The sequence below is a fragment of the Geotrypetes seraphini genome, chromosome 2 (genome assembly GCF_902459505.1).
Source record: "Geotrypetes seraphini chromosome 2, aGeoSer1.1, whole genome shotgun sequence".
Classification (NCBI taxonomy): domain Eukaryota; kingdom Metazoa; phylum Chordata; class Amphibia; order Gymnophiona; family Dermophiidae; genus Geotrypetes; species Geotrypetes seraphini.
This window is the reverse complement of record NC_047085.1, coordinates 22,354,929-22,368,706: the sequence shown is the minus strand read 5'-3', so window position 1 is coordinate 22,368,706 and position 13,778 is coordinate 22,354,929. Positions and strand designations below refer to the sequence as shown.

The 13,778-nt window shown below is 44.6% G+C and overlaps 1 protein-coding gene across 16 annotated transcripts in view; it reads right to left on the bottom strand.

Annotated features, from left to right (window-relative positions):
* The window catches only part of PTK2 (protein tyrosine kinase 2), a 779,173-nt gene that overhangs the window by 305,652 nt on the left and 459,743 nt on the right, over window positions 1-13,778 (bottom strand). The window contains exon 21 of one of the 16 annotated variants that reach the window (XR_004538103.1): window positions 1,496-1,592. The exons of the other annotated variants lie outside the window; for them this stretch is intronic. The gene's annotated coding sequence lies outside the window, so the exon portion shown is untranslated. The remainder of the gene's footprint in view (window positions 1-1,495; window positions 1,593-13,778) is intronic. 16 annotated transcript variants of the gene reach the window in all.

The following is a 13,778-nucleotide window of genomic DNA, read 5'->3' as shown; positions in this document are numbered from 1 at the left end:
GGAGAAATGGATCAAGGGTATAGGCTAGACGTAAATTTACTTAGATTTCAGCAAAGTCATTGACATGGTTCCTCATAGAAGGCTCTTGAACAAACTTGTTGGGCTGAAGTTAGGACCCAAAGTGGTGAACTGGATTAGAAACTGGTTGACGGACAGACGCCAGAGGGTGGTGGTTAATGGAATTTGCTTGGAGGAGGGAAAGGTGAGTGGTGGAGTCCCTCAGGGATTGATGCTAGGGCTGATCCTGTTCAATATGTTTGTGAGCGACATTGCCGAAGGGTTAGAAGGGAAAATTTGCCTTTTGCAGATAATACCAAGATCTGCAACAGAGCAGACACCAAGGAGGAAGTGAAAAACATGAAAAAGGATCTGCAAAAGTTAGAAGAATGATCTGATATCTGGCAACTAAAATTCAATGCAAAGAAGTGCAGAGTAATGCATTTGGGGATTATAAATCGGAAGGAGCCGTATGTGCTGGGAGGTGAGAGGTTGATATGCACCGATGGAGAGAGGGACCTTGGGGTGATAGTATCTGAAGATCTAAAGATGAAGAAACAGTGTGAAAAGGCGATGGCTGTTGCCAGAAGGATGCTAGGCTGTATAGAGAGAGAGCGACCAGTAGAAGAAAGAAGGTGTTAATGCCTCTGTACAGGTTGATGGTTAGGCCCCACTTGGAGTATTGTGTTTAATTTTGGAGACCGTATCTGGCGAAGGACATAAAAAGACTTGAAGTGGTCCAGAGGAAGGCAACGAAAATGGTAAGAGGTTTGTGCCAGAGGATGTATGAGGAGAGACTGGAAGCCCTGAATATGTATACCCAAGAGGAAAGAAGGGACAGAGGAGATATGATTCAGATATTCAAATATTTCAAAGGCTTTAATGTAGAACAAAATCTATTCCAGAAAAAAGGAAAATGGTAAAACCAGAGGGCATAATTTGAGGTTCAGGGGTGGTAGATTCAAGAGTAATGTTAGGAACTTCTACTTTGTGGATAGGGTGGTTAATGTGTGGAATGCACTCCCGAGGGAGGTGATGGAGAAGAAAACGGTAACAGAGTTCAAACAAGCATGGGATGAAAACAGAGAATCTCTAATCAGAAAATAATGGGTATACATTGAAGGAACTAAGGCCAGTACTGGGCAGGCTTGCTTGGCCTGTGTCCCGTATATGGACATTCAGTTGAGGATGGGCTAGGGAGGATTTCGATGGCTGGGATGATTAAGATGGGCTGGAGTGAGCTTTCATGGTTCCATTATTTCATGGGTCCTTAGGTTCCATCTACTAGAGTCTCCATCAAAGCTCACTCCAGCCCATCTTAACCATCCCAGCCATCGAAACCCTCCCTAGCACACTACTAGGCAGGGCTCTGGGTTTCTGGCACAGAAATATCAAAGAAAAAGGACCATTTAAACTAAATTAATTTATGGAGCATGGCAGACTGGATGGACCACTCGGTTCTTTATCTGCCGACACATACTATATTACTATGTTTTACCTTTAAATGGTTTCTTTAGAAGCTGGATGACCCTTATGGGCTGCACCTGCCAGCACAAAGATGATCCGACATCACTTCCAGATAACGAAGCAGCACTCTGTGAACAACATCCAACAATTTCAGGACTTTGTACCCCTTCTTGGGTCCCAAGGATATAGCACAGTTACTTACCGTAACAGGTATTATCCAGGGACAGCAGGCAGCTATTCTCACATGTGGGTGACATCATCCATAGAGCCTGGTTGCAGACAGCCTCGCAAGCAGACTTGCTTATAAAAAACTTCAGAAGTTTTGAATCTGTCGCACTGCGCATGCACGAGAGCCTTCCCGCCCAACACAGGGAGCATCTCCTCAGTTCATTTAGCTAGCAGAGAAGCCAACCAGAGGAGGTGGGTGGGTTGTGAGAATAGCTTCCTGCTGTCCCTGGATAACACCTGTTACTGTGCTTTATCCCAGGACAAGCTGGCAGCCTAATCTCACATGTTGGTAACCCCCAAGCTAACCAGAATGGGATGGAGGGAGTTCTGGCAACTTAGGAGAATACATTTTGTAATACTCTCTGGCCAAAATGGCCATTCTGTCTGGCGAAAACATCCAGACAATAATGAGAGGTGAAAGTATGAACCGAGGACCGGGTGGCAGCTTTGAAAATTTCCTCAATAGGAGTGGATCTGAGGAAAGCTACTGAAACCACCATGGCTCTGACTTTGTGGGATGTGACTCGACTCTGTAGATGCAGTCCAGCCTGGGCATAGCAGAAAGGGATACAAGCAGACATCCAGTTGGAGATGGTACGCTTAGAAATTGGATGTCCCAACTTGTTTGGATCGAAGACAAAAAGTTGAGGAGCAGATCTGTATGGTTTGGTGCATTCTAAATAGAAGGCCAAAGCACGTTTACAGTCCAGAGTATGAAGAGCTGATTCTCCAGGATGAGAATGAGGCCTTGGAAAAAACACTGGAAGTACAATGGATTGATTGAGATGAAATTCTGAAACCACTTTAGGTATGAATTTTGGATGAATACGGGGGACGACCTTGTCATGATGGAAACTGTGAAAGGTAGATCAGCAACTAAAGCTTGCAGAGCTCACTGACTCTTTGAGCAAATGTGAGGGCAATGAGAAACACCACTTTCCAAGTGAGATATTTCAGATGAGCCAAATCCATTGTTTCAAAAGGAGGCTTCATCAATTTAGCAAGTACAACATTGAGATCCCAAACCACTGGAGGCGGTTTGAGAGGAGGTTTGACATTGAAAAGTCCTTTCATAAATTTGGAAACCACTGGATGAGCAGAAAGGGGTTTCCCTTTGATAGGCTGATGGAAAGCTGCAATTGCACTGAGATAGACTCAAATGGATGTAGACTTGAGGCCAGAGGTAGGACTTGAGTGTCCATTCGTGAGGTTGCAGAAGACGACTCAACTTGTCCGCCAGATATTTTTTCTCTCCTTGAATGTAGACAGCTTTCAGGAAGGTGTTGTGAAGGATTGCTCAATCCCAAACTTTCAGAGCTTCTTGGAAAAGAGGGAAATATCCAGTTACTCTCTGTTTGTTGACATAGTAGATGGCAACTTGGTTGTCCATCCGAATGAGGATTACCTGGTCGTGAAGATGTTGAAAAGCTTTGAGAGCATTGAAGATCGCCTTGAGTTCCAACAGATTGATATGACTGACGATCTGTGCTGGACCAATGTCCTTGAGTATGGAGACCGTCTAGGTGAGCCCCCTCAAGCATAGGTCGAGGAATCTGTCATGAGGACCTTCTGATGAGGGGGCATCTGAAACAGTAAACCTCTGGAGAGATTGGAAGAGAGCATCCACCAGTGGAGAGACTGTCTCAACGAAGGAGTGGCTGTAATGTGTCGAGAGAGTGGTTCGCAAGCCTGCATCCACTGAGATGCCAGGGTCAACTGAGGAATTCTGAGGTGAAGTCTGGCAAAAGGAGTCACGTGAATGTTCGAGGCCATGTGACTGAGCAGTACTATCATGTGTCTCGCTGAGAGTGAAGAAAGGGAAGACACAGCTGAAGAAGAGCATCCAGACGCTGCTGAGGAAGGAATACTCTGAGCTGGATAGTATCCAGGATAGCTCCAATGAACTGTAGATTTTGAGAGAGCTGAAGGTGGGATTTGGGAAAGTTGATTTCGAATCCCAAGCTTTGTAGGAACCACATAGTCCATTGGGTAGCTACAGTACCCCCCTGAGATGTAGAATCTTTGATGAGCCAGTCGTCCAGGTAGGGGAATACTTGAAGACCATGGTTCCTTAGAGCTGCTGCTACCACCACTAGACACTTGGTAAACACTCTGGGAGATGATGCCAGGCCAAAGGGTAGCACTCTGTATTGAAAATGCAGATTCCCCACCTGAAACCTGAGGTACTGACGGGAGGCTGGATGAATGGGAATATGATTGTAATCCTCCTTGAGATCTAGAGAACATAACCAATCGTTCTGATCTAGAAGGGGATAAAGGATACCAGGGACAACATGCAAAATTTTTCTTTGACCAAAAATTTGTTGAGAGCCCTAAGATCCAGTATGAGCCGCAGATCGCCCATCTTCTTCAGAACTAGGAAGTAACGGGAGTAAAACCCCCTGCTCTGCTGTTCCAAGGGAACTTCCTCGATGGCACGGAGACGAAGCAGAGCTTGAGCTTGAAGAAGAAGGGCGGTCTGGGATGGATTGGAAGGATACTCTCTTGTAGGAAGCTCTGGTGGAATCTGAGTGAAATGAAGAGAGTATCCTTCCCTGATTATTGACAGCACCCAGAGGTCAGATGTAATGATCTCCCATTGACGGTAAAAAAGATGGAGACGACCTCCTATGGGGAGAGGAGAGGACAGAGGCAGAATGATGGAGGCTATGCTCTGTGTGAGACAGTCAAAAAGGCTAAGAAGCCTTGGGTGTAGCAGAAGGCTGAAGTTTCTGTTGCTTCTGCTGTTGTTTCTTGGGAGGTGCTCAGGTGTAAAGAGCTGCCCTTGGAGGATAATGCCTCTGATAGGAAGGAAGAGGTCAAGAAGGCTTTGCAGGAGCTGGCTTAAGCTTTGGTCTGACGATGAAAGCAAAATATTTCTCATGCTCAGACAACTTCTTGGTGGCAGCCTCTATTGATTCATCAAAAAGGTCATTGCCTTCACAAGGAATATTAGCCAGACGATCCTGAAGGTTGGGATCCATATTGATGGTGCAAAGCTAGGCCAGACGGTGCATTGCTACCGAGAATGCAGTAACCCTGGATGAAAGTTCAAAGGCATCATAAGATGACTGAAGAAGGTGCAACCTGAGTTATATCAAAGTGGCAATGACTTGCTGAAACTCTAAAAGCCTGTGTTGATCAAGGTCTTTAGAAAAACCAGGGAGTATATCAATAAAATACTTGAAATAAGTAGTAAAGATAAAATTATAATTTAAAACCCTGGAGGCCATCATCGAATTTTGATAAAGACGACAGCCAAACTTGTCCATGGTCCCTCCCTCTCTGCCAGGAGGTACGGTAACATAGACCCTGGAAGAATGACTTCTCTTCAATGAAGATTCCACAAGAAAGGATTGATGAGATAGTTGGGAGTTCTCAAAGCCCTTGCAATGTAGAGTTCTATACCTCGATTCCAACTTGCCTGGAACAGCAGGGATAGCATAAGGAGTTTCCCGGTTTCGTTTGCAAGTTTGATTCAGAACCCTGTTAAGAGGGAGTTTGAGAGGCTCTTCAGGAGGCCAAGGCATACTCATTTCCTCTAAATACTCCTTAGAGTACTTGGAACCAGTGTCCGATTTAAGATCCAGGTCCTCAGCCATTTGACGGAAGAAGGAGGAAAAGGACAATTGATCTGCCAGAGCATGGCCTCGAGAGGGACTTGATGACCTTAAGGCGCCTCGAGTAGAGAATGAAGGTGAGGCCTCTCTGGAGTATTGGTATCCCAACAAATAGACAGACTGGGACGAGGCATTGTAATCACCTGAGCCCTCAGGTTCTGCTTTTGGTGTCCTCGATCGAGGAGTTAGAGGCCTCGAAGAGCTGGAAGACCTGGACGAGGAAGGCTTCCCTCTGGAAGAGGACCTGCGCCTCGATGAAGGCCTCGACTGGCGACAAGAGTGCTGCCTGGAATCAGGTCTCGTGCGAGGTCAAGGAGACTTCGCCCTGTGCATCGAAACAGGCAATGCCATTGGTGAGGGTATAGGACTGGAAGCTGTGGATCGAAACCCCATAGACTCAGTGGTTTGGATCGAGGAATCTGAAAGCACTCCCAAAGACTCGGCTCCTTGTATGGAGTGTGAAGATTCCAGTCGAGATACTCGCAAAGACTCGACTCCTTGCATAGAGTGTGAAGATTCCAGTCGAGACACTCGCAAAGACTCGATTCCTTGCAAGGAGTGTGAAGATTCCAGACCAGACACTCGCAAAGACTCGACTCCTTGCACAGAGTGTGAAGATTCCAAACCAGACACTCGCAAAAACTCGACTCCTTGCATAGAGTGTGTAGATTCAGCTCGAGGAACAGGCAAGGACTCGACCTCTTGTGAGACTGCTGAGTGCCCAGGCTGGACTGCAGGAAGCAGAGTCGAGGCAGGACTGTATTTGCTCAGGTCTGGATGGTAGCCTGCAATTATGGATCCAAGTCTGAAACTGGACCACTTGCTGAGGCTAAAGGTGGCAGAAGAAGCATGCTTCAACTTGGAGGAATGATGCTTGGATAGCAGGCCTGACCGAGTTGGAGGTCGAGGTCAAGGGTGTAGCAGGGGTATCCATACTGAAAATCTTCTCCACTTGAACTCAACGACGTTTGAGGGCTCAAGGTTGAAGGATAACACAGCGAACGCACAACTCCGGGCAATGGTCAGGCCCCAGGCACTGAAGACACCAGCGGTGTGGGTCAGTGAGGGAGATCGCATGCTGGCACTGGCTACACTTCTTGAAGCCCGTTACCAACCGGGTCATAGAAGGATAGATAGCCGCCGCAAAGTCAAAGCCCACAGGATGAGGGCGTGTGGCAGGCCCCGCCAGTCAGTCGACGAAAAATAAAACTTAAAAAAAAAAATCAAAAGAAAAAACATAGCGACACAAAATTAAACACGAGCCACGGTGAGAGAAGGCACGAAACGAACTAAGTTCAGTGCAGAGCGTCAAGGACTTCTCGGCTCCATGGAAAACTGAGAACTGAGGAGATGCACCCTGTGCTGGGCGGGAAGGCACTCGTGCATGTGTGGTGCGGCAGACTCAAAACTTCTGAAATTTTCTACAAGACTGTCCACATCCAGGCTCCGTGGAAGATGTCACCCACACGTGAGAATAGCTGCCTACTTGTCTTGGGATAAGAAGGCATTTACAGAAGCTCATGTATTGTAGAACATTACAGAAGCTCATGTAAACCGCTCAGAATTGTCTCTCCAGTCATTAGTAGTGGTATAGAACTTTCAGTAAACAATAAGGCAAGCAACTGTACCTCTTGGTTGACATGAAAACTGGAAAACACTTTCAGTAAGAAAGAAGGTACAGTATGCAGAGGAGGGCGACAAAAATGATAGGCTTGCGCCAGAAGACATATGAGGAGAGACTGGAAGCCCTGAATAAGTATACCCTAGAGGAAAGGAGGGACAGAAGGGATATGATTCAGACGGTCAAATACTTGAAGGGTATTAACGTAGAACAAAATCTTTCCAGAGAAAGGAAAATGGTAAAACCAGAGGACATAATTTGAGGTTGAGGGATGGTAGATTCAAGAGCAATATTAGGAAATTCTACTTTACAGAGAGGGTGGTGGATGCCTGGAATGCGCTCCTGAGAGAGGTGGTGGAGAAGAAAACGGTGACTAAGTTCAAAGAAGAGTGGGATGAACACAGAGGATCTAGAATCAGAAAATAATATTAAATATTGAACTAAGGCCAGTACTGGGCAGACCTGCACGGTCTGTATATGGCCGTTTGGAGGAGGATGGGTTGGAGAGGACTTCAATGGCTGGGAGGGTGTAGATGGGCTGGAGTAGGTTTTGACAGAGATTTTGGCAGTTGGAACCCAAGCACAGTACCGGGTAGAGCTTTGGATTCTTGCCCAGAAATAGCTAAGAAGAAAAAATTTAAATTGAATCAGGTTGGGCAGACTGGATGGACCATTCGGGTCTTTGTCTGCTGTCATCTACTATGTTACTATGCAGAGGTACAGTATGCAGTATCATTCCATACTCCAAATTCTGAGAAAGTGTTCTCTGCATATGAGGGCCTGCCCTTCTGAGACCTGCTGAACTGAAGTGATTGCCACTAAAAACCGTGAGATATCGTATTGGAGGACACAGGCGCAAAGCCTCCTTCAGAAACCTGGCCACATTTGGGTGTGAAACTAAGGACTTCTGTGCACCTGAAATCTGAAAACGAAAAGGCTGCTATTTAAATCTTGAGGGTGTCCACCACCAAACCTCTCTCAAGTCCCTCCTGTAGGAATGCTAGGACCAGAGATTAGACCCGAAACTGGATCCTCACGCTTCTGTGCACACCAGGCTTTCACACAGGTGGCTAATATATATTAACTTAGTAAATTACGTTACATTAGTGATTTCTATTCTGCCATTACCTTGTGGTTCAAGGTGGATTACATAAGAAGTTATCTGGACATTTCCAGAGGTTATAGAGTGGAGCAGGTTGCTACAGGGGATTGAGATGATTCTTGTGGTGTTAGTTTGTCTTTAAGGATTTCTTGAATAGCATGGTTTGTATTTCTTTTCTAAATGATGGCAGATAAAGACCTGAATGGTCCATCCAGTCTGCCCATTAGCTAAACCCATTAAAAATACATGATTAAATTAACTTGTCTCTTCTTTGATATTTTTGGATCACAGACTGTAAAGTCCACCTGGTATTGTCCTAGATTCCAAATGCTTAAGTTACCGTCCAAGCTCACTCCAGCCAATCCAACCATCTTGTTTGCAAGATATGTACCATAAAGTCTGTCCAGTAATATCCTCATGTTTCAAGTTAGTGGAGTTCTCATTGATCCTACACCAAATCACCACATATGGGACACAGACCGTGCAAGTTTGCCAGTACCAGCCTTAGTTCTTTAAATCCTTTGTTTTCTATACTTTTTTCAATTCCATCATCATTTTCCTCTCCACCACTTCCCTCAGGAGGGCATTTCAGGCATCTACCACCCTCTCTGTGAAAAAGAACTTCCTAACATTGCTCCTAAGTATTCCTCTCTGTAACCTCAAATTATGCCCTCTAGTTTTACCATTTTCCCTCTTCTGAAAAAGACTTGGCTCTATATTAATACCTTTCAAGTATTTAAATGTCTGTATTATATCTCCCCTGACCTTCCTCTCCTCCAGCGTTTACATATTTAGGTCTTCCAGTCCTTTTCATACTTCTTTTGGTTCAAACACCTTACTATTTTCATTGTCTTCCTCTGGATCATTTCAAGTCTTTTTATATCCTTCACTAGATACAGCCTCCAAAACTGAACACAATACTCCAAGTGTGGACTCACCAATGGCCTATATAGGGGCACCAACTCCTTCCTTCTTTTGCTGGTTATTCCTCTTTCTATACAGCTTAGCATTCTTCCGGCTATAGCCATTGCCTTATCACACTGTTTAGATGCTTTTAGATCATCAGATAATCACCCTAAGGATCCTCTCTCCGTCAGTGCTTATCAGTCTCACACCTCCCAGCACATACGTTTCTCTTGGATTTCTACCCCTCAAATGTATCACTCTGCACTTCCACACATTGAATTTTAGTTGCCAGACGTTAGACCATGATTCTAACTTTTGCAGATTCTTTTTCATGTTTTCCACTCCACTAACCTTACCTTCTAACTCTTCAACAATATCACTCACAAACATATTGAACAGAATTGGTCCCAGCAGCAATCCTGAGGCACTCCACTACACACCTTTTCCTCCTCCGATTGAATTCCATTAACCATTACTCCTCTGGCGTCTGTCTGTCAACCAGCTTCTAATCCAGTTCACCACTTTGGGCTCTGACTTCAGCCCTTGAAATTTAAGAATCTCCTATGAAGAAACGTGTCAAAAACTTTGCTGAAATCTTAGGGGCTCCTAATCAAAAGAGAAAAACATCCAAAAACCGGCCTAAGTTGGCACTTGGACGAACATTTCTCAAAAACGTCCAAGCGCCGAAAATAAAAATGGGTTTTGGATGTATTTCTAAACGACCTTGGCCTTCATAGTGCCGCTCAACATCCAAAGCTAAACGGGGCGTTTCGGGAGGCGTGTCGAGGGCGGGAATTAGGCGGGACATGGGCTGGCTTAGACTTAGTCATACAGCATGTATAACTGAAAGTTTAACAACAGAGCCTAGATGGAACTTGGACAAAAACCCACCTAAAGTCACCAGATAAGCACTGCAAACACATAACACAGACCCCCACACACTACCCCAGTGATCACTGACCTCCCCCCACCCCCATAAAAATTTTATTCAGAACTTTAAAATTCAGCCTCCAGACCATCATCACCTGGCTAACTGGCATAGGAAAGCCTAGTCGTCCAGCACAGAGGCAGCTTAAGTCTTCTTGGGGGTGGGTTAGGGACCCATGGAGAGGAGGACCCATGGCCATAAGCCCCTGTAATCACTGCATTGATACTTAAACATGTGCACTCCCCTATACACCCCCAAAACCCTTTTTTACTGGCATATAAGTGGCTCCTGCAGCCATAAGGGCTATTGGGGTGGTAGATAAGTGGGTCTAGGGCATTCTGGAGGTGGTTTGGGGGGGCTCACTGTCACCTATAAGGGAGCTGTAGTGAGGAGAAGCCATGGCACCCTTTTTGTGAAGTTCACAGCAGTGCCATGTAAGGTACCCCACTATTTAGGTGGCATGTCTGGGTATGCAGTCCATCACTTTGCAGACCCCTCCCATGTCCAACAGGGCTTGTTCTAGGCGTTTTGGACTTGGACGGAAAGTTGGACGGAAATGTGGTATAAAGATGGACGATTTAGTGGCTCAGACGATCAGATTGGCAGGACGTATAATTAGACGATTTTCGAAAGTAAAACAAAGTTGTACGTCTCTTTCAAAAATGTGTCTTAGGCTCTTTTTAACTTTGGATGACTTGCGATATGGACGTAAATGGACTTAGACGTCCCTTTTGATTATGCCCCTCCATGTAAATTACATCTAGTGCATGTCCTTAATCCAATTCTCTGGTCACCCAGTCAAAGAATTCAATCACATTTGTTTGGCATGATTTTCCTTTAGCAACATTTCCATTATTTTTACAATAACTGAAGTGAGGCTTACCGGGCTATAGTTTCCCATTTCACCTCTGCAACCACTTTTGAGAAGAGGGACCACATATACTCTTCTCCAATCCCACTGAACCTCTCCTGTCTCTAAAGATTTATTGAGCAAATCTTTAAGACCCACTAGAACCTCTTGGAGCTCCCTCAATATCCTGAGATGGATCACATCCAGTCTCATAGCTTTGTCCACCTTCAGTTTTTCAAGTTGTTCATAATCACTTTCTTCCGGAACAGTGCGGTATCTACTCCATTCTCAGGTGTAACTTTGCTAACAAATCGCGGTCCTTCTCCATGTTTTACTTCTGTGAATAGTGAACAGAAGTATTTGTTTAGCACATTTGTTTTGTCCTCATCACTCTCCACGTAGTGGTTCATACCTTCTTTCAGTCTCATAATTCAATTTTTTGTCTTTCTCCTTTCACTAATATACCTGAAAATTTTCTCTCTCTCTTTTTTTATATTTATAGCCATTTGTTCTTCTGCTTGCACTTTCGCCAGACATATCTCTCTCTCGACTTCTTTCAGTTTCATCTGATATTACTTTCTGTACTCCTCTTCTTAAGTTTTTTTTATATTTCACGAATGCCAATTCTTTTGACTATTTTTTTCAACACTAGTTTGGAGAACCTTATCGGTTTCCTTTTTCTCTTATTTGTATTAATTTTCTTCATATAAAGGTCAGTAGCTGTTTTTATTGCACCTTTCAACTTGGACCACTGTTTTCCCACTTCTCTTATGTCTTCTCATCCAATCAGCTCTTTCTTCAGGCACTCTCTCATTCAACTAAAGTCCATAAGTTTGAAATCCAGGACTTTCAAGTTTTGTGTGGTCATCCTCTACTTTGGCTATTATATCGAACCAAACTATATGGTGATTGCTACTTTCCAGGTGGGCCCCCACTTGGACATTAGACATACTTTCTCCATTTGTGAGCATCAGATCCAGTATCGCTTTTTCTCTTGTTGGTTCTATCACCATTTGTCTGAGCAGAGCCCATTGAAAAGGTATCCACGATTTCTCTACTTCTTTCCGATTCCGCAGACAAACTTTCCAGTCCGTATACGGCAGGTTGAAAACATCAAGCAACAGCACCTCATCTTTCTTTCCCAACTTTTGTATATCCGTAATCAGATCTTTGTCAATTTGCTGCGACTGAGTTGGAGGTCTGTAGACAACACCCAAGTGGATAGAAGTTCCATCTTCTCTTTTTCAAAACAACCCATAATGCTTCTTCCTCTCCCCAGGCTCCCTGCATTTCAGTTGCTTGGATATCTAACTTTACATAGAGAGCTACTCCTTTTCGACCATCTCTGTCCTCCCTATAAATATTATAGCCCGGTATGTTGGCATCCCATCCATGGGAATCACTAAACCATGTCTCTGTGATAGTAATAATTTGCAAGTCTGCCTCTAAGTCAGGGCTTGCAGATGCTGATTTTTGTTGCTTAGACTGGGCATTTGTAGTTTTTAATTTCAGCTCATTTCCTGTTGCATCGTTAGGAAGTGAATTACTAATATTGTTGTTTTCATTGCTTTCTTTATTATCATCAAATCTTGTCTTTTGCTGGGGGTGGCCACCGGAAATAATCTCCATACATACACCACCTCCACCTTCTAGTTTAAATGCCTAGAAACATATTGCCTGAATTTCTCAGCCAGGATTCTTTTTCCTGCCATGGTAAGGTGCAGCCCATCATTACAATACAGTCTCTTGTTTTTCCATGTACTGCCCTATCTTCCTATGCACCTAAAGCTTTCTTGATACCAGGCTTGGAGCCACCTATTGAAGTTCTCAGTATTTTGGACTCTTTCCTCTCCCTTTCCATAAGTAGGCAGTACGTCTGAAAAAGCTACAGTCTTTACAAAAGGTTTTATCCCCTCCCCCAGCTCCTGAAAAGCTTTCTGCACTGTAAGTCAGTTATTATTGGCTAGGTCAGTTGTTCCAAGGTGGATATCAGGGTTTAAATTCTTTGCTTCTTCCCTAATTACAGTGACTATTGTCTGGCATTCCTGGTAGCTGAGGATCCTGGATGGCATTTCACTATTTTGTGTTCTTTGTCCAGTGTTCTAAGTTTAATCCCTTTAATGTTGATTGCTTCTTGGATCATAAGAGGGTAGTAATCACCTCGTCCGGATAACCTTTATGCAGTTATGGCTTGCGCACTCAAGAACCATGCCGTAAGACCAAAGCATTCCAGATCCTGCAGGGTGACTGGGGCCTTTATCTGCCATCATGTTTCTATGTTTTTATGAGATAATGATTACTGCGGATAGGCAGACTAAATGGGCTATTTGGTCTTTATCTGCCATCATGTTTCTATGTTTCCTGCGTGTGCAACCCCAGATGGCACAAGAGTATGAGGTCCCAGTCCCTCAGTAGGTGAATGAGATCTGCATACCATAGATGCCTCAGCCAGTCTAGTGCGACTAGAACTAGCAGCCCTGCCTTTGGCCATGGTTGCACCAGGGCATCCCAGCTGTTGCTTCCTGGCTATCTTCATTTCTTGCTGGCCACCAATGTCAACAAATCAAATGTTGGAGACCCCCTATGATCACAATTGAACACCTCCTGAGATAGAACCTATTCTCCAAGATCTAGGGTCTTCTGGCTGAGAAAATCTGCTTGCATATTGCCCACTCCAGCTACATGTGCTGCCAAGAGAGCCAGTAGGTAAATCTCTGTCCAATGAAACAACATTTGAGCTTCTAGACATAGAAGAGCACTCTTGGTGCCACTCTGCCAATTGACATAACCTACCACCATTCCACTGTCTGAGAAAATTTGTACAGCATTGCTCCGCAGTGTGCTTCCATAAGTCCACAGCACCAGGTGAATGGCTCTAAGTTTCAACTGGTTGATCAACCTTGAACTGGATGCCCTTCGCAATGAACTCCCTAACCATAGAGGCTGGCATTTGTAGCCAGAATCACCCATGAGATGTGGAGAGGAACACCTTCAGCCAGGGATTGAGGCTCCAGCCACCAGACCAGATTGCGTTTTGCCTCCATTGTCCAAGGTACATG